The sequence below is a fragment of the Pteronotus mesoamericanus genome, unplaced genomic scaffold (assembly GCF_021234165.1).
Source record: "Pteronotus mesoamericanus isolate MK-2021 breed Mesoamerican mustached bat unplaced genomic scaffold, CSHL_Meso_final contig_59, whole genome shotgun sequence".
Lineage (NCBI taxonomy): Eukaryota > Metazoa > Chordata > Mammalia > Chiroptera > Mormoopidae > Pteronotus > Pteronotus mesoamericanus.
Window position 1 is genome coordinate 887,311 of NW_026555206.1, and position 25,739 is coordinate 913,049.

Below are 25,739 nucleotides of genomic sequence, written 5' to 3' on the forward strand. Positions count from 1 at the left end.
ATGGTGGGAGGAGACTAGACTTTGTGTGGTAAGCACACAAGAGTATATAAATGTCATATTATAAAGTTGTACACCTGAAATTTACATACTATAATTTACCAATGTTACACCAATAAATTTAATTTTTTAAAAAAGTTAAAATAAAGCAATAAATACCTTTTACTAGTTAACAGTTTTTTATGCTATATTTTTCAGATCTAAATTACTGGCATATCTAATTCTGATTGAACCCTGACTGAAACTTGAACATTTTAACTTAGTAAATAAAAGTCATGAAATTTACAACATGGTTTTACCACTTAACACTTAGGTCAGCCACATTAATAGTTTTAGTTTTCTCCATGAATTTGCTAATATTTGGTATTATCAAGTTTAGCTTTTAAATTATTATAGCCATTCAAGTATGTAAAAAGTACTATCATCTTCCGTTTTCTCGTTTTGATCAATATTTGGGATATTCAATTTTATATTGATTTTTTAGTTACATTATTTAATGTATTGTTTTGCTTGTCTTCATTTTGTTTAGGGTTTTTCTGGAGTTTTGTTCTTTTCTTTCATGTGGGACATGTTCCTTCACCTCCTCATTTTGGCAGCCTCCCTGTGTTTGTATCTATTAGGTAGAGCTGCTATGACTCCCAGTCTTGGTAGAGTGATCTTATATATTAGGTGCCCTGTGAGGCCCAGTGGCACAGTCTCCCTGGTCACCTGTCCCTCGTGTGAGTTGTGTGTATCTTCCTGTTGTAGTTGAGCTCTGATTGCTGTTGGCATGTCAGTGGGAAGGACTGACCCTTAGGCTATGAGCACTGGCATTGACTACAGCAGATGAGCTGTTGTGCAGGGACTGACCCTGCAGAGCAGGATTTGCTATACCAGGGCTCTGATGGCTTGGGAGTCTGCCCTTTGGGTGTGTCATTTGTGGAAGTGGTTGTGTGGTGTCTCCTGTGATCTGAAGCTGACCACCAGGTAAGCTGATCCTGGGGCCTTTTGTGAGGTGCAGTCCAAGGTCAGCCACTGCCTGTGCCCTGCCAGGGACCACCTGGTATGAGCTTCAAAGTGATTGCACATGATTGTCACTGCGCTAGGCTTAGAGGTGCTTAGAAGAGGCTAAACTGTGAACCAAGGCCATCTGCCACTAGCGCCAGGCTAGGAACTGCTGAACAAGAAATATGGGGCATATCTAGGCCAGATGCTGTTTGTTGTGGTTAGTGAACCTTTGAGAGATTTTAGGAATGTCTACAGCACAAGCCAAGACAGGTCATATATATGGAAAAGCCACTGGAATCATCTTGGGTAAGCCTATAATTTGGGTGGGACAAGGTCTCAGGGAATCACTAGTTTGGTGTGAATGGTGTTAGCTAGGTTGATGGAGACTTAGACTTGGAGCCCAACTTTGCCAGCAGGTTCTGTTGGGGGAGGGCTCAGCAAAAAACAACAACAACAAAAAAACAATGACTTCCTGCTAGCTCTTCTGTCTGAGTAAAAGCAGCCCCTTCAGCCCTTGCCCAGAGCCAAACAATTCATTAACTCCCTGTATGTCTTTGGTGCACTTTTTAAGTAACTGCCGCAGCACTGGAGCTCAGAATAAGCCCATACATGGGCCCTTTAAGAGGAGCACCTGGGACTCCAGAAGCCCTCTGTTTCACTCAGTTACAATGCCTACTGATTTTCACAGCGAGAAGTTATGGGACCTTTTCTTTCCAGCACTGGAACCCTGGGCTGGGGGGCCCGGTGTGAGGCTGGGACCACTGATTCCAAAGCTGAGATGTCCCTTCAGACTTTTAACCACTACATCTGAGTGTGGGACCAGGTAGTTCTCATCTCTGCCCCTCCTATCCCTCTCCATGTAGCTTCTCTATATCCTTAGTTTTAGAACTTTAGATTAACTAGACTTCAGGCAGTCCTCTTTTTTTTTTTAATTTATTTACTTTTTAAATACATTTGTCTCTGCCTCCACCCACCTCTTTCCCTTGCCCCCTGCCTCCTTCCCATCCTCAGCTCTTCCCCTTTGGTTTTGTCCATGAGTCCTTGCTATATGTTCCTTGACTTTCCCCTTCCCTTCCTTTTCCCTTCGCCCCCACTCCCTCCTTGTCTCTGTTGGTTTCTTTTCCTTTCAGTGTTGCTGGTCATATTTTCCTTGCATCTTTGCATTGTTGGTTAGGTTCCGCTTATACGTGAGATCATATGGTATTTGTCTTTCGCCCCCTGGCTTATTTCACTTAGCATGATGCTCTTCAGTTCCATCCATGCTGTCGTGAAGTTTAGTAGTTCTTTTTTTCTTTCTGCTGCGTAGTATTCCATTGTGTATATGTACCATGACTTTTTGATCCAGTCATCTACTGATGGGCATTTAGGTTGCTTCCAAGACTTGGCTATTGTAAATTGTGCTGCTATGAACATTGGGGTGCATAGGTTCTTTTGTATTGGCGTTTTGGTGTTCTCAGGGTATAGTCCCAGGAGGGGAATCACTGGATTAAAAGTCAGTTCCATTTTCAGCTTTCTGAGGAAATTCCACACTGCTTTCCATAGTGGCTGCACCAGTCTGCATTCCCACCAACAGTGTACTAGGGTTCCCTTTTCTCCACAGCCTCGCCAGCACCTGTTGTTTGTGGATCTGTTTATGATGGCCATTCTGACCGGTGTGAGGTGGTACCTCATGGTGGTTTTGATCTGCATTTCTCTGATGGCTAGTGATGCTGAGCATCCTTTCAAATGTCTCTGGGCCCTCTGTATCTCCTCCTTAGAAAAGCATCTGCCAAGGTCCTTTGCCCATTTTTTGATTGGATCATTTGTCTTCTTGGAGTGGAGTCAAGTGAGTTCTTTATATATCTTGGAGATCAAACCTCTATCTCATGTATCATTAGCAAATATATTTTCCCATATGGTTGGCTCCCTTTTCATTTTGCTGATGTTTTCTTTCGCCGTGCAGAAGCTTCTTATTTTGATGAGGTCCCACTTGTTTATTCTTTCCTTTATGTCCCTTGCTTTAGGAGAGATATCAGTGAAAAAATTGCTGCATGGGATATCTGAGAGTTTCCTGTCAATGTTCTTCTCTAGGACTTTGATGGTGTTGCGACTTATATTTAAGTCTTTTATCCATCTTGAGTTTATTTTTGTGTATGGTGTCAGCTGATGATCCAATTTCAATTTTTTGCATGTAGCCGTCCAGCTCTCCCAACACCATTTGTTGAAGAGGCTATTATTGCTCCATTTTATATTTCTGCCCCCTTTGTCAAATATTAGATGTCCATAGAGACCTGGGCTTATTTCTGGGCTTTCTATTCTGTTCCACTGGTCTATGGGTCTGTTCTTGTGCCAGTACCAGGTTGTTTTGAGTATAGTGGCTTTGTAGTAGAGTTTGATGTCCAGTATTGTGATCCCTCCTACTTTGTGTTTCTTTCTCAAAATTGCTGTGGCTATTCGGGGTCATTTATGGTTCCATATAAAGTTTTGAAATGTATGTTCCATTTCTGTGAAATACGTCATTGGTATCTTAATAGGGATTGCGTTGAATCTATAAATTGCTTTGGGTAGTATGGACATTTTGAGGATATTAATTCTTCCAATCCATGAGCACGGTATATGCTTCCATTTATTTGTGTCTTCCTTAATTTTTTTTTCAATGTTATATAGTTTTCTGCGTACAGGTCTTTTATGTGTTTGGTTAAATTTATGCCTAGGTACTTTATCTTTTTTCTTGCTATATCGAATGGTATTTTTTTTCTGATTTCTTCTTCTATTGCATTGCTAGTGTACAAAAACACCTTTGATTTCTGAATGTTGACTTTGTATCCTGCTGTTTTGCCAAATTCACTTATTAGGTTGAGGAGTTTTTTCGTAGAGTCTACAGGGTTCTCTATGTACATGATCATGTCATCTGCAAACAATAATAGTTTTACTTTCTCCTTTCCTATTTGGATGCCTTTTATCTCTTTCTCTTGTCTGACCGCTGTGGCTAGGTCTTCCAATACGATGTTGAAAAGAAGCGGTGAGAGCGGACATCCTTGGCGTGTTCCCGATCTTAGTGGGAAAGGTTTCAGTTTTTGCCCGTTGAGTATGATATTGGCTGTAGATTTTTCATATATGGCCTTTATTACGTTGAGGAACGCCCCATTTATTCCCATTTTGCTGAGTCTTTTGATCATAAATGGGTGTTGTACCTTGTCAAATGCTTTTTCTGCATCTATCGAGATGATCATGTGGTTTTTGTCTTTTCTTTTATTTATGTGATGTATCACGTTTACTGATTTGCGTATATTGAACCATCCCTGCATGCCTGGAATGAATCCCACTTGATCGTGGTGGATAATCTTTTGAATGTATTGCTGGATGCGGTTTGCCAATACTTTGTTGAGGATTTTAGCATCTATGTTCATCAAGGAAATTGGCCTGTAGTTTTCTTTCTTTGTAGGGTCTTTATCTGGTTTTGGGATCAGGGTGATGCTGGCCTCATAGAAGAAGTCTGGGAGTCTTCCCTCCTCTTAGATTTTTTGGAATAGTCTGAGAAGGACAGGGGTTAGCTCTTCCTTAAATATTTTGTAAAATTCTCCTGGGAAACCGTCCGGCCCTGGGCTTTTGTGTACTGGGAGTTTCTTGATGACTGCTTCAATTTCCCCAGCTGTTATCGGTCTGTTCAAGCTTTCTGTTTCTTCCTCCTTCAGTGTTGGAAGATTATACTTTTCTAAAAATTTGTCCATTTCATCAAGATTTTCAAATTTCTTGGCATATAATTGTTCATAATAGTTTCTGATGATCATTTGTATTTCTGTGGTATCCGTTGTTATTTCTCCTCTTTCATTTCTGATATTATTAATTTGGGTCCTCTCCCTTTTTTTCTTGATGAGTCTGCTTAAAGGCTTGTCAATTTTATTTATCTTTTCAAAGAACCAGGTTCTGGATTAGTTGATCCTCTGAATTTTTCTCTTTTTCTCTATGTCATTCAGTTCTGCTCTAATCTTGACTATTTCCTTTCTTCTACTTGCTCTGGGATTTATTTGTTGTTGTTTCTCCAGTTCTTGAAGTTGTAGTGTTAGGTCTTTTATTTGAAATGTTTCTATCTTTTTTAGGTAAGCCTGTATTGCTATGAACTTCCCTCTCAGGACCGCCTTTGCTGTGTCCCATAGGTTTTGGACAGTTGTCTGTTCATTTTCATTTGTTTCCAGAAATTTTTTGATTTCTTCTTTTATCTCATTATTGACCCATTCATTGTTTAATAGTGTACTGTTCAGTCTACATGAGTTTGCAAGTTTTTGAAGTTTCTCTTTGAGGTTGATATCCAGTTTCAAGGCCTTGTGGTCTGAGAAAAAGTTTGGTATTATTTCAATTTTCCTGAATTTGCTGAGGCTTGCTTTGTGTCCTATCATGTGGTCTATCTTTGAAAAACTGCCATGAGCATTGGAAAAGAATGTGTATTTTTTTTCTTTGGGATGAAAGGTTGTATATATGTCAGTTAAGTCTCTTTGATTCAGTGTGTCATTCAGCCACACGATATGTTTATTAATGTTTTGTTTGGAAGATCTGTCCATTTTTGACAGTGGAGTGTTGAAATCCCCTACTATCAGTGTGTTGCTGTCTATATTTTTTTTGAAGTCATTCAACAATTTCCTTATAAACTTGGGGGTTCCTATATTGGGAGCATATAAGTTTACAATGTTGATGTCTTCTTGATAGATTCTTCCTTTAAGTATCATAAAGTGCCCCTCTGGGTCTCTCTTTATGGCCTTTGTTTTGAAATCTACTTGGTCTGATACAAGTATGGCAACCCCGGCCTTTTTCTCATGCCCATTTGCTTGAAATATTATTTTCCATCCCTTTACTTTCAATCTGTGTAGGTCTCTTGCTCTGAGGTGGGTCTCTTGTAGGCAGCATATGTGTGGGTCATGTTTTCTTATCCATTCAGCTACCCTGTGTCTTTTGATTAGGGCATTTAGTCCATTCACATTGAGAGATATTACTGATAGAAACTTACTCATCTTTTCTCTTTGTACTTGTGTTCCTCTCTGTCTCTTTCTTTTCCTTCATCTGCTTAAACCAGTCCCCTTAGCATATCTTGGAGTGCTGGTTTGGTAGAGATGTATTCTTTTAGCCTTCTTTTGTCTGGGAAACTCCTTATTTCCCCTTGTATTTTAATGGAGAGCCTAGCTGGGTAGAGCAGCCTTGGCTGTAGGCCCTTGCTTTTCATTGCTTTGAATATTTGTTGCCATTCCCTTCTGGCTTGTAGTGTTTCTGTTGAAAAGTCAGCTCCTAGGCGTATCGGGGCCCCCTTGTACGTTACTTTCTCCTTCTCCCTTGCTGCCTTGAAGATTCTCTCTTTGTCTTTGACAATTGCCATTTTAATGATGATGTGTCTTGAAGTGGTTCTCCTTGAGTCCCCCTTGAGTGGGGTCCTCTGTGCCTCCTGGTTCCATCAGAGCCTTTCTCTTCTCCAATTAGGGAAATTTTCCATCATTACTTTTTCGATGAGGTTCTCTATTCCTTGCTCCTCTTCTTCTCCTTCTCGGATCCCTATTATATGGATATTATTGCGTTTCAGGTTGTCCTGCATTTCCCTAAATGCCTCTTCATTCTTTTTGAGCCATTTTTCCATTTGTTGTTCTTTCTGGGAGGTTTTTTCTACCTTGTCCTCCATCTCACTGATTTGATCCTCGGCTTCATCCAGCCTGCTTTGGATTTCTTCTACTGTGTTCTTCAATTCAGAAATGATATTCTTCATATCCTCTTGTGTCTTCTTGATAGTTTCTATGTCCTTTTCCAGGCTGATATAGTTTTCTGTAAGATCCTGATAGTTTCTCTGCAGTTTCTTATCATTATCTTTGAGCTGGCTGAGCTCATTGAGCTTCCTTAGAACCATTGTTTTGAATTCCATATCTGATAGTTCCCTTGCCTCTATTTCACTTAGCTCTCTCTGTGGGGAGTCCCCTTTTCCACTCATTTGAGGGGAACTTCTTTTTCTTCCCATTTTTGTGAGAGTCTGTTAAGTATTTTTGTCCTTTACTTTTCTTTCTGGGCCTGCCTCTGATGATGTCAGTTGTTGACCCTATAGGGCCTTGGGTTGTTTGTTTGAGCCTTTCAGGAGTCTAATGCCTGTGTCTGACTCCTGCTTGGAGCAGCTTTGTGACCCCTTCGGTCAGGGCTGGGCTATTTTTTGGGATCTCGCTGCGCTCTCACGTGGGCTTCTTGAGCGCGTTTCCAGCGCGGCAGGGTCCCCCACCTGCCTGGGCTCGCATGCCCTTGCCCCAGACCAGGGGGCTTATTCGCGACCTCGCGTACTCATCTGGCCCCCCTGGCACGCGAGCTTCGCGGCACTGGTCAGTTTAGGGTCTTCTATTGTGTATTTTCCCCGCTTTTGGCTCTTTGGGTGCGTTGCTTGCCCTCGCCAAATGGGGACTACGGAAATGGGAGGAAATCAGCTCTAGGACTCTCCGGTTAATCCTGTTTCTTGTCTGTCCTCCAGGGACTCTGGGCAGCTCTACTTATTTTGTGGGCCGCTCCGCAATTGCGGCGGGCAGGTCAATTTACGCCTGCCCTTGCTACTCTGTGCACTCCCTCACAGGCCGTATGGGTGCCAGTCTGTGTGAGGCCTTGCTGGCAGGTGCAAGAGTTCGCCAGCCCGCGTGGATCACACACACGCTCGCCAACCCTCGCCGGTCACTCGGTGCAAGTGTACGCGCCTGCACTGGGTGTTTTGGGGGTGTCTATGTTTGCTTTTCAGCTTTTGGCTCTTGGGGGTTGTGGCCTCTTCCCGAGCAATGGAGACTAGGGCAAGGAGAAGGAGTCAGGACTCCCCGGTTCCTCCTCCCTTTTTTTCCCCAATGCCTCCGTTTCTAGTCTCTCCTCAGGAGCCTCTGGGCAGTTCTGTGACCCCTTCGGCCAAGGATCCAACCCCTGTGCGGACTGCGTTTCAATCGCAGGCAGTCTGGTTCATGTGCACCCTGCTTCTGCCTCTTTGGGGTTGCGCCTTTCCAGCCCACAATGGAGACTACTGAACGGGGAGGGAGTTGGGACTCCCTGGTTCCTCCTCCCATTCTTTCCCCAACGCCTCAAGTCTCCAGTCTCTCCTCAAGGCTCTCCCAGACAGTCTGCTCTCAGCCCCGCAGCTCACGTGCGTACAAACTGTGCGAAGAGCGCACAAAAGGCAGGTTAATTGATTCCTTATGCCTGAGCGAGATGGTAGCTGCAGAGTGGGAAGTGCGTTATCACCCGGGCTCCACCTGCCGCTGTGTCAGTTCTCTTCACAAAGTTTTCCTCACCAGTCTTTTCCCAGGCACCAGCCCACCCTGCTGCCGCCTCTACCCAGCGATCAAGGAGGGTGGCTGCCACTGCAACTTTTGCGTTTGCCCTTTAAAATCTTTTTGAACCCCCAGCCACCTGTATCTGGCAGAGAGTGCCCCTAAGCTTTTTGGGGTTGCATTTTTGTCTGTATTTTCTCGGCTTTAGCTGCTGTAGTTTAGGGATTCCTGTTTATGAGTCAGACCCCGTTCTTCTCGGGGGGGGGAGCTAACTGGCCGTTTCAATGTCCCTCCGGTGCCAGTGCCCGTGGGCACCCAGCCTACCCTCTCGAGCCTCTACCGCAATTCTCACCCGTTGGGATGTGTGAGAGTAGAATCCACTGTCCGCGGCACCAAGGCTCCTCTCCCACTGTCGCTCCCTACTTTCCAGGTGATTATTTCATTATTTAGTTGCAATTCCAGTTTGGTTTTGGGAGGAGGTCAGCGTGACTCCCATTCATTCCTCTGTCATCTTTCCGACCCTCTGGCAGTCCTCAATGACGGTTGTTCTGCAGTTTAGTTGTAATTTTGACATTATTTCAGAAGTAGGCTAGCATACTACTTACTCATTTCCCCATCTTGACTGGAAGTCTCTATCCATTTCCAATTTTCACATGCAATGGTTCCACCTCACTGAACAAGCTCATATGCACTGCTACTGTTTTGCTTTTACCATTTACTTGAATTTTAAAGAACTGATGAAAAGAAAAAATAGAATTTTATATTGCTCCCTTTAATTTATCACTTGGCATGATCTTTTCCCCTTTATATAGATTTATTTGTTTTCTGTTATATTTTCTTTAGCCTGAAGAACTTTCTTTGGTATTTGTTATAGTGTGTTACACTGCTTATAAATTTTTTTGCTTTCACTTATCTGAAAATATTTCACCTTTATTTCTGAAGCGTTTTCTTGCTAGATATGGAAGTTCAGATAAACAAGCCTTGTTTTTTTCTTTTTCTTTTAAATATATACATCTCTACTGTCTTTAGTTTCCTTTACTTCTGATGAAGTGTCAGCCATTATTCTCATTGCCTTTACGTAATGTGTTTTTACTTTACATGAAATTCTCTTAAGAATTTATTTTATGTTTAATATTTAGGAGTTTGATCAGAATATACCCATGTGTGGTCTTCTTTGGGTTCACTGAGATATTTAGATAAGTGCTTGATGTTTTTAAACGAATTTGTTAAAATTTCAGCAGCGCTTTCTTCAAATATTTTTATATCTCATTCTTTCTCTCATATTTTTCTCAGGCTTAAATTTCATACAGTAGCCTGATTTCTCTTGTCCAATAGGTCACTATGACTTTGATCATGTTTAATTTTTTATTACAGTGTGCATAAATTTGTTTTAATTTGCATAATTTCTATTGTCTTACGGTCTACTAAGACTTCCTATTATAGTGTTCCGTCTGCTAAACTTATTTAGTTAACTTTTAATTTCAAATTATAATTTTCAGTTTTACCTTTTTGTTTCTTTTAAATGTCACCACATCTGTCATTATTTTCATCTATTTTTCACTTAAGTGAGGACCAGTCTCTGAATTTTTCTATTTATCTATTATATCTACCTTTATTGACATTTAAAAAATAGTTATGAAAGTTATTTTAAATTGTCTCTGATAATTTCAACATCTGGGCTATATGTAAATCTGCTATTATTGGCTATTTTCTCTTGATTATGGTTCACTTTCCCCTGCTCCTTAGAAAGATTTTATTGTATTCTAAGGCATTTATTAAATGACATACTGGATTCTGGTTGAGTTTTTTAAACCTCTGGAGAGTATTGAATTTTATTTTGGCAGGCAGTTAAATTCAACTCGATCCTGTGGAGGTTTGGCTTTAGACTTTATTGTAGTAGGTTCTTATCCCTGAGACTTGACCATTCAGGGTTTTCCTTGGAAAGTTCAAGTTGTTTATAAAGTATTTCTTATTTCTTATTGCAAGTACTTTCTCTTTCCTCAGTGTTGAACAGCTGCTAAAATAGCTGCTTAATGCTATTCATCTAGCTTTTGCTTTGCATTGGTAGGGTTTTTTTTGTTGTTTTTTTTTTTGTTTTTTTTTTTTTTAGTGTCACCTTATTACATGCAATGTAATTAATCACTAAGGATATGAAGAACGTATATACATAGACTTTGTGGTTCCCTTCTCTAGACTCTTCTTTGTCCATTGTTCCTTAGTCATTTTTCACACTGGGAAGTCCTAAACTTTAACTTTTAATGCATCAGCCTAACAAAACTTCTAAATTCTGCTTGACTTCTATGCTCTGTGCACCATTCAAACTGGGTTCCTACAGAGCAAGAGGGATTAAATGTCTTTGTCACTTAATTGGCTTCAATGGCTCCTTTCTTCTAGTTTATGGATGTTTCTAGTCAATTTGCCATGTATTCCTACCATAGCTGTTGTGATTATTTTACAAATGTTTTCCAAAGATTTATAATTGTTATTGACAAGGCTTTGCTTAATTCATCTCTCTTAAATCAAACTGTAGAGCTAAATGGTGTTATAGGAGCAAAGCTATCACGCTGAATCTTCCAAGTCACTTAAGTGAGGACCAGTCTCTGAATTTTTCCCCAAAGACTTGGTATTGTTTTAATTGATTATTTTTAAGATGAAGGAACTCTAGAGAGATTTACCTGACCTTTTAGCCATATCTTTTATGTATCCCAACAGACCTACCATGAAATGTACACAGATGAAATTCACTAATCATCCAACTTCAATAGGCCCCCACTTTTACCAGTATAGTGTCATGAAATTCTGAATCTTCAAATATTAGTGTTAGCTCAGAGCCAGTGTTGAATAATTCCTAAAACATCAGGGTGTTCCTTTTCTTTTTCTCTCTCTCTTCTTTCATCCTGCTTGACCTCCTCCTTCTTAACCTTTTCTTCCTCCTTCTTATTGGTTGAAGATCTATAATCTATCATGTTGTATTATATTGGCATGAGCCAGATTTTGATTACTTCATTTTGACTGTTTTTCATTAATTCAAATCATGTAGGACCTTAGTGATCACTGAGCAATCAACTTTTACCAAAGACCTTTGTGAGTTAGTCTATTTTCAATTCCAGTCTGGTCCTGCTGCCTATTATGGTAACTACTGTCACATTGGATCTGATTTTACATTCTGATATTCCTTCAACAACTATGACTCACCAATCTTCAATGGGATAAAAGAGCTCTTTTCAAAAGCAGCATCTACAACCAGCTAAGCTTGCATGTAGAAAAGAGCATAAAGTCATGGTCAAGAATATTGACCCATCTTTTTTTTTTTTTTTAAACTTTTGGTAAAAAAAACAAGTGCCTTCTATATACTATTGAAATTATATTTAGTGGGTGGGTGAATAGGTTCTAAATGCTAAATCTGCTCTAATATATCTATCTCTTTAAGTTTTGGGGTTTTTCCTCTACATTAAATCAAGAAATTTATTTAAGGCATATTAACATAAAAAATTATGTGCCAAAGGTAAATCTAAATTTAGTTAAACAAAAGGAAATATATTAAAACTAATCTCAGGTGCTTCAGCTAGCACATTGAAAAAGAATGCCTGGTCAATGAACACATTAGTAAATTTAGCTTGATATGAAGGGACCATGGAGTTTGCATGCTCAAGATTTCTACTTTTGAAAATATGTATATCCTGTGAAAATAATTAACAATGCAGATACAATATTTATGTGTAAGAATTCTCAGTGTATCCTTATACATAAGAGTGGAACAGTAGAAACAACCTGAAACTTTAACTGGGAATTGGTTATATTAATAATGGAATAACCATATGATGAAATACCATGCCATAATTAAAACTAATGTTTTTAAAAAGTCATTTTAAGTCAAAAATAATATTATGTTTAGGTCAAAAACTGTTATATACAACTCTAAAGTGTCATTTGCAAATAATAAAGCAGTAAGTATATTATTTTTACATATTTTAAAAAGACATAAAACATTTTTGTGTATATTCTGTAAGAAATATATTACTTTTTAGTAAAATAATATTTAATATTATTGAATAAAAAATAGAATATGTATACTGAAGGTTTCACCTACTACAATTCCTTAATAGATTCTGAGTAGCCTAATGTGGCCAGAATTAAGAATTGTATTTGCAATAGTGGAAAATATGCATGAACTGATGGTGGTGCCAGTGGCTTTGTCATAGCGAAGTCTACCATATTTATCATATATTCTAGTCCTGAAGAGCACTATCTTTTTACCTCTATATTTATTCATTTCTTCTTAAATTTTAGACCTGTATACTGTGGTTTAAAAAAAACAGCTAATTTACTTTATTTATGTGTAAAATAGGAAACATTTCTATATATTTATTTTACTAATCAAAGAATGAGACTATTTGATTCTCTTGAAAAACGTGAAGGGATTAAGGAAGTACAACTTGCCAACTATAAAAAGTCACAAGGATATAAAGTACAGCACAGGGAATATAGTAAATAATATTGTAATAACTATGTTTAGTGTCAGATGAGCACTAGACTTATCAGGGGGATAACTTAGTAAGTTATGTCTAACCACTATGTTGTACATCTGAAACTAATATAACATTATATGTTAATTGTGGTTGAAAAATTAAAGTATGTATTCTGAGAAGGGCTCTGTATTATGAAATATTTCTCCATTGTAAGTGGAAAATGATTTTACAGTTCTGGATTTGTGTTCTAATTCTGCTCATAGCTAGCTGCATAAAATGTCAAATTTCTTAACACTTCACAGCCTCAGGTTCTTTAAAAAAATCTTATGGAAAAACTTATGAATATCTGTTAAGATTTTCAAAGGATCAAATTAGATTATATATGAGAAGTCTTTGTTGAGGTCATGTCAATATATATGTCACATTACATATTATGAAATATAAAATACTAAATTACAGATGATAAAATGCTTGGAAAAATACAGTTTTTTGACTATGATTGGGTTTCTAGCATCCTTAGACTGTCTACCTGATACTGAAAGCCATCCTTAATTCTCTTTTCATCAATATATTCATTCAGTCATTAACCAATTAATCATTTATTGGTTCATTTATACATTAAAATAATTTGGGGGGTGTTTACAGAAGATAATAGACAATAGTTCAATTTAAAGGTATCTTACAATGGATTTCTGGAAGAAGATCAAGTGGGAGAGTTGAGAGACCTGGATATCAGATCATCTTGCCTGCTAAGTTTCTTTGTGGCCATATAGATTCTTATCTGCTTGCTAAAGATTTTTTTTAATTTAAAATAAAAGATAATGTTAGATTATCTCTAAGATACTTCTACTCCTTGATATTTTCTGAATCTGATTTCAGAAGTGACTTTTCTTAGGATACTGAATTGTGCCACCATTCTATGTCCCCATCTATAACCAGAGTCTGGATCTACTATGGTAAGATGATGAAGGAGACAATAGAGGGAAGCATCCCTGAACTCTGCCAAAATTCAGAGCATATATCTAGTGGAAAATATGTTGATGAAAAGGTCAAAGAACAGAAGGAGAATGAAAGGGAAGCAAGAAAAGAGAAAGGCAGACCGCTGAGAGTCTTGCTTCCTTAACCTTGAAGGGGAACATAAGGTCCTCGTTAAAACAATCCTTGTTCTGTAATCACCCACACCCTATTGAATCCAATACTCTATGCATTCCGGCACCCGCCATGCAGCCAGCCTTCTGTGCTTCACACAGAATATCTAACTTCCCACTCACAGCTGTTCTCCCATCGTGCTTCTCATTCTTTAACACAAGTGTGTTTGCCCAAGGCAGGGTGCCTTAGATCAGTGATTCTCAGGATGCAATGTGCAGCAGAATCATCTGTTAAGCTTGTTAAACATTCTGATTCATGGGCTCAATCCCCAGATATTCTGAGGTGATGGGTTTGTGATAATGTCCTGCAAACTAAATATTCAACACACACAAGAGGATTATGATGTAGCTGGTCATTGGATTATACTTTGAAAAACACAACCTGAAATCAGCCACCCAGGAGTCCTTCAGCTATACAAGAACAATTTCAGCTTGTCACAACATGTTTGTGAAGTCACTTTTGTGCAATGAAAAGGTGTGGATTGTATTTTTATTCTTCTATTTTATGGTGCATCTCATTATATATGAAAGTTTTCACAAGCTGCTATATAAATGTTGTATTATGTGGATGTCTATGTATAGTTATACAAAAATAGAAATAATATATACCCTCCCAGGAATATTACATTTATGTGTAAGAAATATAACATGTATCCAACTCTTTATGCAAAAGTCTGCCTGTGTTTACATGTTATATATATGAAAAATTTTAATTTATAATGTACATTTGTTAAAAATGTAGTATATAGATACATAAGGTCCCTCATCCATTTGTAGTGTGCACAAACTTAAACAAAAATGTATATATGTTTCTATGAATTCAATAGTTACTTGTTATTTGATTTATAAAATCCATCACTATCTATTGGTTGATGATTTTAATTTAAAAATCCATTGTGCTTACAATAAGTATAGAAAGAAAGAAATTACATAAAAATTAGTGGAATGAAATTCATGAAGGTAATGTATTAAGGACTTGGAGATTATAGTTCATTAATCAGGTAAACCATTGTATTTCTTAGTAAAACTCCTCATTTAGCAGTAGAAAGTAAGTATAATAATGCAAGCATTTGTTGATGTGGTAGGATGCACTCACTACTACAGGAGAACAGGTAAAGAAGAAATTAATTTTGCCTGGGAACTAGTTGATGGCTTTACAGAATTGGTGCTTTTATGTCTGCTCTTTAAGATGTACGTGCTTGAATGTTAGGCACTCTCCAGGTGTGAGAAAACCAGTGATGCACAGGTTTTGCTATGACTTTGTGGAGCTTATATTCCAGTGGGGAAAATGATAGGTAAGAGCTAGTCCAACAAAAACAACAACAATAACAACAAAATTCTCCTATTTGTTCCAGGTAGAAGGGAAAGCATGCACAAGAGCCCAAAGAACAGTAAAAGAATTATATTTTGAGGGCCCAGAAGTTGTTTATGTGCATAAAATGTAGAATAAAAGAGTGAGAGTAGAGAAAAATGGAGCCAGAGAACTAGTCAAGAGATAGATGATGATGGGTCTTACAGGTCAAGATGAAGTTTAAAAAAGCGTTTACCAGCAGAGTAAAGGTAAGTCATTGAAAGGAACCATGTAAAAGAGGCATGGGATCAGGGAAGTGGCACATGTACAGGGTCATGTTGGCTGCTGTGAGGGCACTGGATTGGAGAAAAAAAAAACTGTAGAAAAGGTAGACATAAAGACCAGTAAAGAGAGTGATGCTACAGTTACAATATGAGAGAGAGCAGTGGTGTGGAGGGGACAACAAATGTTGCCTTTAGGAGAATAAATAGACGTAACTGGGTAAATGACAGAATGTTTGCCCTGGCTGTTGTGGCTCAGAGGATTGAGTGCTGGCCTGTAAATCAAAGGGTCTCTGGTTCCATCCCAAGTCAGGTCACATGTCTGGGTTGTGGGTCAGGTCCCCGGTAGGAGGCACATGAGAGGCAACCACACATTGGTAATTCTCTCACCCTTTTTCTCCTTCCTTTCCCTCCTCTATAAAAATAAATAAATATAATCTTTAAAATAAAAAAGAATGTTTGGAAAGAAGAAAAATAAAGAAGAGAAAGAAGTCAAATTACATAATTCTGTTTTGGGAAACTAGATGAATTTGCTGAGAAAAGGATCACCAGAGTTAGGATAGATTTAGGGACAGTTTTATTAAGTTTTCAACTTAAGTTGAAATGCTTTTGAAACATCCAGATGAAATAATTATTTTCCCAATTAAATGTCTGATAAGATAAAAAATTTGTGGCTAGAATATAAAAATAACTCTTAAAACACATGCAATATTGTGACTTATAAGAAATACATATTTGGTCATTCAGAGGCAGAGGACCAATATATGTTTCTCATATATATTTGGTTTTTCTCCAAAATTACTGGCTCTCACCTCTTGAAATCATTGGAGTTTCCTAAGAGCTGATAGTGATGAGGGTGTCTTTTGTTACAGTAATGAAGTAATTTTTGGGAAGCACCTAAGAATGGGGTCTGGTTTCCAGAAGACCTAACCATGTGATGAGAAAGTTGGAACTTTTGATCCCAGCCACCTGATGCCCAAGAAGTGAGAGGGACCATTGAACCAATGCCCAATAATTTCATCAATCATGCCTATGTAATAAAGCCTCTGTAAAAACCTAAAAGGACAGAGTTGGGAGAACCTCTGGGTTGGTGAACACCTGGAGAGACAGGGGAGAGTGGCACCCTGGAGAGGACACGGAAGCACACCTTCACATATACCTTGCCCTATACATCTCTTCTTTCTTCCATCAGCTGTTCCTGAATCATATCCTTTTATGGTAAATCAGAGATCTAGTAAGGAACATGTTTCTCTGAATTTTGTGAGCCATTCTGACAAAAATCACAACTAAGAAGGGGTTTGTGGGAACCTCCAATTTATAGACAGTCAGTCAGAAGTAGGAGTAACAACCTGGACTTGTGATAAGCATTCTGAATTGGACGAGGTGGTTGGAACCTCCAAATTATGGCCAGACAGTCAGAAGTACAGATAACCAGACAACCTGGGCTTCTGGATGGCATCTGAAGCATATGTGTACATGGGTAGGAGGGCATTCTTGTAGGACTGAACCATTAATCTGTGGAATCTGATGCTATCTCCAGGTAGATAGTATCAGAATTCAGTTGAATTCTTCAACGCCTTGTTGATGTCTGAGAATTGTTTGTTGGTAAGGGGAATAACTCCAGCCCCAGGGTGGAATTTAATTTGGGAACCCAATTTAATGCGTTAATAAGAAAACAAAACAACTCAATTAAAAATACAGGCAAAAAGCCCTGACCAGTGTGGCTCAGTTGGTTGGGCATCTTCCCGCAAAGTAAAAGGTCATTGCTTTGATTCCTAGTTGGGGAACATGTGAGAGGCAACTAATCAATGTTTCTCTCTCACATTGATGATTTTCTCCCCCTCTGTTTTCCTCCTTTCCCCTCTCTCTAAAATATATATAAATAAAATCTTTAAAAAACATAGAAAATAAAACTTGAATACGATCATTACCAAAAAGAATACCTGTATGACCAATGAACATATAAAAATGCTCTCAATCATTCATTATTAGAGAAATTAAAACTAAAAACATGAGATACCATTTCCTGCCAAGTATAACAGTTAATTTTTTAAAACTGACTATTCTGAGTATTCATGATAGTGTAGAAGAACTGAAATTCTCACACACTGTTGATGGGAATATAAAACGGTACAACTACCTTGGGATATGGTTTGGCAATTTTATAACAGTTAAATGTACACCTAACATATACTCCAATTATTCCAATTTTAGACATTTACCCTAAAGAAATGGAACATACGATAATACAAATACTTATATGTGCATATTTATAGCACCTTTATTTTTAATTATCAAAAATTGAAAATAACCCAAATGCCTGTCAATAGATGAATGGATATACAAATTGTGGTAAATTCACCCAAAGGAATGGTAGTCAACAATAACATGGATCAACATGAATGAATCTCAAAATAATTATGATGAGTACAAAAAAGCAATACACAGGATACATACTTTATGAGTTCATTTATTTAAAATTCTGGAAAACAAAAACTAACAACAATGACTGAAAGCATTTAGTGTTGCCTGTAGCCAGTGGGGAGATGCAGGGAACAACAAGAGAGGAGGCTTTTGGGATGGCAGATATTGACTACCTTGATAGTGCTGATGATTTCACAGGGGTATGAAAACATTCTCTCTTTACACTTGCCAAATTGTACACTTCATATAAATGCAGTTCATTGCATGCCAACTTTAACTCAATAAAACTATTATGAAAAAAGAAGAAGTAGATAAAGGTATGGAGAAGCATACAAGAGGAGATGGATCAAGAGCAAGTAAGGAGGGACTGGACTGGGCTTAGAGAAGAAGATGCAAGATCTCTCATTGAGGTAACAAAGTATGTATAAGCATTTCTACGCCTGATTCCAAGACATTGAAGGATCTCCTTCATATGGATTATATTTTTGTATGAGGTTAAAGAAATCTTAATGATCTGTTTTGCTTAATTTTTAGTATGCCTAAGGAGGGAAAGATTTATGGAATTTAACCTGGAAAAGGATGTTGGTTCCAGATTTATAAAGTTCTCTTCTATATTATGCTATGGGTCTGAAACATCAATGAATGTTTTCAGAAATGACTTAATAAAATTAAAGTTAATATTTTGTGTCAAAAACTTTAACAATTATAAACTTGAAAGAATCAATGCTTATCATAACAATGTTCTCAGTCCAAATATTTAGAGGTAGTGTGATATAGTGAATAATGCATTTTGTTTTTTCACTCATTTTGTCACTCATTTGCACATTCAACAAATATTGATAAGCATTGGTAATATGGCAGGTATTCTACTAGGCACAGCTAAGTAAATTAAAAAGGATTATTTAACCTGGTGAAAAGTATTATAAAGGAAAACATAAATTTTAATAATAGAAGGTAACATAAATTATAACCTCAGAACTGAGAAATGAGAAAGAGTAAGTAGATAATATTTGTGGGAGGACGATGTTAAGCAAAGAAACAGCAGATTCAAAGGCTCCAGGTGAGGATGCACAAAGCAGGTTCAGTGAACCAGGGGATCCCGGAGTGGGTGGAACCTAGTTAGTGATCCAGGAGCTCATGATGAGATGAGGCTGTGTAAAGGCCATCATAAGGAGTTTGAGTTTTGTTTACAATGATGCCAGGCCATTGGAAGATTTCAAGTGGTAAAAGTTTCACTATATGACCTACATTTTAAAGGATCACTCTGGTTTCTTTGTAACAAATGGATTGTAGGAGGGTATGTAGAGACAGGACCCAATTAGGAAGTGATTTCAGCTACCCATCCATGAGATGATGATGCCTTGGATAAAAGTAGTAGTGATGAAAATAGAAATGAGTGGCTTCAAACATAAATATTTTAAAGAACAGTTGACAAGACTGGAAATGGGAAATTTGAGGGGAAAAGATGTTTAAAGAGAAAAATCAAGATTTGATGTAATTATGCATTCTTGGTAATGTGGTAAAATTTATCAAACTTCTCAGTTACTCAGAATGTTTTACCTTATATGTTGCAATCATGAGGTTCACTCACAAAAAAATAAATTTCTTTCATTTTAGGGAGCAAGGTGGGATTGTACCGCCTACCTTCTGTAATGTTAGACATGGTCACATGATTTAATTCTGCAAATGAATAGCAAGCAGAGGTAATGTGCATTACTTCTAGGCAAATGTTTTAAGAACCCTTTCACAATTTACCATGCCCTTTTTATTCTGCTTTGGTGATCATACATTAAGATTGGAGTCTCTGTCAGCCTAAATTCCAGAATGTCCCAGATGCATTCCCTCTTCGCATGTTTTTAAACCATTGAGATTTTTATTGTTTCCACAGTACAATCTAGTCTACCTGACTGATACACCATGTTTAGGGAATTTCCATATATATGAGTCCTGATTTTCCAAGTTAGAAGTTATAACCCTCTTCACTTGCAGTAGGAGCATGTGTGTGGTTTAAGCACTGCCAATCAAATACATTTGCATATTTAGATCCGAAAGGGAATTATCTGAAGAGAGAGATCCTGCTCAATATCCATGAATGACAAGAGGCAGCATTCACCTCAGTCCATGAAGCAGTGTCCCTGACTAGCAGTAGTCCCCAGCAGTGGTGCTGCTCAGTGACAGTGATGGCAAAGTAATCCAACTGTGAATATGTTGCTGATTCTTGGCTTTTCAATTCTTATGCCTTATGTTCTAGCCCTCAAAAAGATTCTGTAAGATACATTATATCCTTTATTTATTTCTGCTGAAGTAGCTACAGAAGGTTTGGTTTATAACAAAGAACTCTGGGAGACAGAGATGCTTATTAAAATGTTGATAAAAATGCTGGTTGGGCAATTATATATACAAGATTAGACTTTGGAGCATGAGATATAAGTTTAACATTTGTATTGCAAATACAATATTCAAAGTCTTGGAACTGGGTGAGATTATTTAGGAAAAAATATAGGTAGAGATAAAAATGAAGGTTCAAGACCAAAATTTAAATGTTCCAATAGGTCAGGCAGGAGTGAATGACCTAACAAAGATGTCTAAAATGGAATGCTCAGTATAAGTCAAGGAGACCAACAAACAAACAAATAAAACCATCAAGACAGTGAATGATATGGAAGCCAAGAAAGAGAAGTTGTGTTCACAGAAAGAGTGAGAGGCAAAGTTTGTGTAATGGGGAGTAAGATGAGGAGAGCTGTTCCTTGGTTTTGGCAAAATATAGCCTAGTACTGATGTACATTTCAATAGAATCATAACAGGAACCTTTTTGGTTAAGAAGAGAATTAGAGGACTTCAACTAGATCCCACAGACAAGTTTCTTAGAAGAATTACCCATTGAGTAAGTACATAGTCTTAGCTTTTGATGTTTAACAAACAATTGCAAAATCTCAGTAACATAAAAAGATAAACATCTGTTTCTAACTTGTGCATTTGTGGGTTAGCCATAGCTGCTTAATTTCAGGATACAGGTTAATAAATTGGCTGGAGTCACTATGCCCCACATATTTCTTTTGGCAAAGACAATTGTATGGAAGTGATCACCTGAGCCTTAGGTCCTTGTTTAAGGAGACCAGGAGTTCCTGGCATAGAAAGTATTGAGCCATGTAATATGAAAAATAGGCATTTATTGAAGAAGTAACAAGATACAAAATAGGGCATCATTGCCCTATTTTACATAGGGCAATGATGCCTCAGTCCCCTCCACAGTAGACATTTTGAGCTCTCACACAGTTCTCCCAGTGTCTTCTTCTGCTGGTCAAAACACTCTGCAGAATTGCCATTATCTGCCCTGTTATATTTTCCTGAATCTCATCAATGGTCTGAAATCTCTTCCCTTTCAATGGTGACTTTAGTTTTGGGAAAAGTCAGAAGTTGCAGGATGCCAAATTTGGGATGGCGCAGGGGGTTAAATCTCCTGGGTGGTTTGATGTTTTGCCAAAAAAAACTTTGCATCAGATGTGATGCATGAGCGGACACATTGTGGAGATGAAGCTGCCAATCACCACTTGCCCATAGCTGTGGTCGTTTTCACTGTATTGCATCTCTCAATCAACAAACAACATTGAGATAGTACTCCTTATTAATTGTTTGGTCTGGAGGGGCATACTTGTGAAGGAAAACACGTTCCCAATCAAAAAACACAGTTAACATGGTCTTGATCTTGCTGCCATCTTTTCAGGCCTTCCAGAACATAGATCACTTTCAACAGATTCTTAACCAACTTTAAAACATTTCTGCCACACTTTTATTTGCACTGCACTCATTGCATCATCCTAGAAAGCCTTCTGAATCATCTGAATAGTTTCTGCGGAGGAACGTTCAAGCTTAACACAAAATTTGATGTAGATTCATTGTCCTATTTGCTCAGTCATTCAAATGTGATGGCTGCACTGTACACATGTTCACTCAACTACATCTACCTCGCCCACTGACTAGTACAGTGAAGTCATCATGTTCATATATGCACAGTCCAACCTATTTTCCTTGGCTGCCAGGTTACACTGATGTCACATAAACCATTCTCATTGTATTAATAATAGCTGGACTTTTTCTGAATAAACTTTGTATATATTTCTTAAGATTAGACTCAAAATAAGCTTTCTGTACATCTTCCCACCACCTATTAACCAATAACAAGTCATCTCCACCAAAATTTAATCTCCAAAAAAGTTACTTGGGGAATGGTACAAATAATTGTTAAACAATAATTAAATCTACATTTAATTTAATTTAATTTAACTTACATTTAACTCAGTAATTTAATTTGATTTGCCACAGATGTAGGCAAATGATGAATAATTTTCTCAAGTTTTATAACTGCCAAGATTAAACAGATAATTATTTATACATAACTTTATTGACAAATTTATTAATTTACTTAAATAACTAAATATATTTATTGTGATAAGCTACTAAAAGTAAACTGAGTATCAATGTAATCTGGAAGAATTGAAAACAAATATGTTTCATGTATTATCTCATGAAATCCCATGTCAGGGCAACATTTCCAAAAGTGTGTTCTCAGAAATGTCCATTCTACAGGGGAGATAATAGGTATTAGAAGATAGAAAGTTTCAATGATGCAATAAAATTTATAGAAATATTGATTTAAAAAAATTATCTTAAAAATGTACTATTTTTAAAATCTCTTGGTTTATAAATGTATATTATGATCTTCCAGAACACTGAGTGCTAGAAATCTCTCAAATAGAGCTTAAGAAATTGAGCTATAAATCACTTTTTATTAAAATTTTATATTAAATTTATAGATTCTGAGATATAAAAACCTTTAGTAGTAAATAATTTGTTGATTGATAAATTTTACCATGAACCTTTGTTGGTGTATAGAAACATATTAGAAAAAAATAATAAACTGTATATTTTCCCTCAGAGATATACACTCTATCAACACCGCAAAACAGGATTTTTATTGTCTGTGCTGGACCATGTATCAAGAAGAAGACTGAATAAAATACAAGTTTTCTTATCAAAAAAATCCTTTTTCTCTTAAGGGAGAGTATACAAATAAATATAATGTAAAAAAGTTCTCATTTTCAAAGGGAGTCAAAGTCCATTGGGATTTTCAAGTCAGGAGTGTGGAAGAAAAAGTGGTTCTATGGAAAGTAACCTCACAGAGTGATCTGATCATAAATTTCTAAGTGGACAGGTCATGGTGAGTAGTCACACCCCAGCCATCTAACATCTTTAGAAAAAGGCTTATCTTTGCCTTGAGCAATCATTGTTTCTAGACATCCAAGGTACTATACCTTAGAAAATGCTTGGTTTCAGACCCTTCCTTTTAAAGCATAAACACCATTAAGAGAGCACATAACCTTGTTAACTAGCCTGTAATTCAGTCTCCACCTTGCTTTCTCCTACCTTCATTAATCTTTCTTATTCTCCCCTATTAATTTCAAAGGCATAAAAGAAAATAAGAAACTGTCATTCTCCAGACAAGTCTCAGAAATTGTCAGTTTTGGTTCAAATATACTCTTATAAAGATTCTCTACAGGTTTGGATTTTTTTTTTTTAACATTGACAGCAGTGATTCCTCACAGCTGGAGGGGGGTTACCCTTAGTCTAGGATTTCTGGCCAACCTCTACTGGTTTGGCCAGCCTGTTGAACTTATAAAATCTTGTGGGGGCCTGCTTTTAAGTGGCTTGGCTGTCTGCCCTGGTGAAATTCTTGTTTTTTTATCGGGCTATTTAAGAAAAAAAAATGCTCATGTGCTTCTTTTGTGCTTATAGTATCTACTTGAAATATGGCCTTAAGCCTCTTGAATGTGTAGCTAGAACACTTTATAGATGATCATGGTTCCCAGAATGCTGTCCCCCATTTTTTTCACTTAAACAAATTTTATATAATGTAAACTGCCTCAGAAAAATTGACAACTTCTTGCAGAAATTCATTTAATCTCTGACTATAAGTGGATTATTTAAAAAATATATTCATGCCAGTGGGCAGCTTATTGAAGATGAGCCACATTGAGGTTGAGGGAGAGGAGTTGCCTGGGGAAAGGTGACTGACTTGACTACTTAGCCAAGCTTCCACCAGTGACCTTCTCCTTTATCCCAACCTGGTCTACAGGTTGACGGTCAGCCTTTCAGGCCTAAGACCCAAACTTTCCATGACTCCCAAATTTTGTGTTTTGGCCTCTTGGATTTTGGCTTATGTTTAAAACAGTTAATAAAACATATCATGTGTTTTCCTCCTATTGTCCCTCTCCTCTATTCTCATTCCCTTCTTCCCTCCCTGCCCACCCCTTCCCTATATTTCTTTCCTTACCTAGTCCTGGAATCTAATGATTAAACATGTTTCTCATGTCATGAATGACACACTATGATAAGTGTTCTGCTGAAGACCTTTCTTGATTTTTTTTAAAACTTTGTTTTCTTAGTTTTACACCATATTTTCCCTTTATGCCTTTACAGGAAAGTTTTCAAATTTAATCAATGTTTTTCTTCTTTCGGGGGGAAAAATAGGAGGTCCTTAAAGTTTGAATTAATGTGTTATTTTGTTCATTCATATACATCTCATTCTCTTTATTATTTATTTTATGTAGTTCTGTGTTATTACTAGGGAACAATGTTGTACATATAATCTATTGCTTCAGCTACATAGAACTTCAGAGTATATCCAACATATTTAACTTGTTCAAATGATTGCCACTTATTTCATGTTTAATTCTGCTCTCAGGCACTGTAATGAAGATTCTTATACATGTCCCCTTCTGGATCAGTATGACACTTCTTTGAGACATATAATCTAGAGAAGAATTGCTGGGTTATATGCATTGCACTCATCTCAAGCATAATATTCCTGGCATAGCACAGGAAATGGTAAAAAAAGAATGGACACTCTGTGGTTCTGGAGCAAGTTCCTGGAGGACCCCAACTCTGCCAGGTATCTCTACTTGAGGTAATGGACAAAGGAATAATCTAGAGGTTCCTAGAGGAATGCGCATGTAATATGTGGTAGCAGAATGCAGTTTAGGGGATTGAGAGAAAGTGGCTATTAACAAATCAGAACAGGAGCATTTCAGAATGTTGACAACAGAGACATGAACCTCAGCAGTGTGCTCATGTAATTGACTCCATAGTGTCAATTGGTTCACTGGAATGGTGGCCTGAATTCACGCTCCCACCTCAGGGCAAAACATTCCTATAAAAAAGACTTCACACCACCAACACCGTTATCTAATGCTCTACTTTTTTTTATCATATCTAAAGAGTATGGCCCTAGCTGGTGTGCTCAGTGGATTGAGCACTGGCCTGTGAACCAAAGGGTCACACATGGCTGGGTTGCAGTTAGGTCCCCAGTAGGAAGTATGTGAGATGCAACCACACATTGATGTTTCTCTCCCTCTCTTCACTTCTTGAAAAATAAATGTAAAAAAATTGTTTTAAAAAAGAGTATAAAGAGGTAACTTATTGTTTTATTTTACTCCTCTAATAACCATTGTGTTTTACATTTCTAATTTAATTTTGTGTTCATATCATTTTCCTACTCTTCTGTTAAAGTTCCTACTTCTTTTCTGATTGACTTTTGAGTTTCTCATATTTTGTAGGTATAGATACTTAACATAAAAAGTATATTTTCTCATAATATAATTTATCTGTAATTTTATCTAAGGTGTCCACTATTGAAAGAAAATAATTACTTTTTTTATAAAAATCATTTTTTTTTGCATTAAACAATTTGAGTTTCATTTAAGAAGTCAGTTTTCTCCACTAGTTCAGAAGGATAATATCCTACATAATACCTATTATCTTCATCCGTTTACCCTCTACAGGTAAGTTCCTAATTCTCCTAGGATCTACTTTTATATATTATAAAAGGTAAAGATTCATAAATA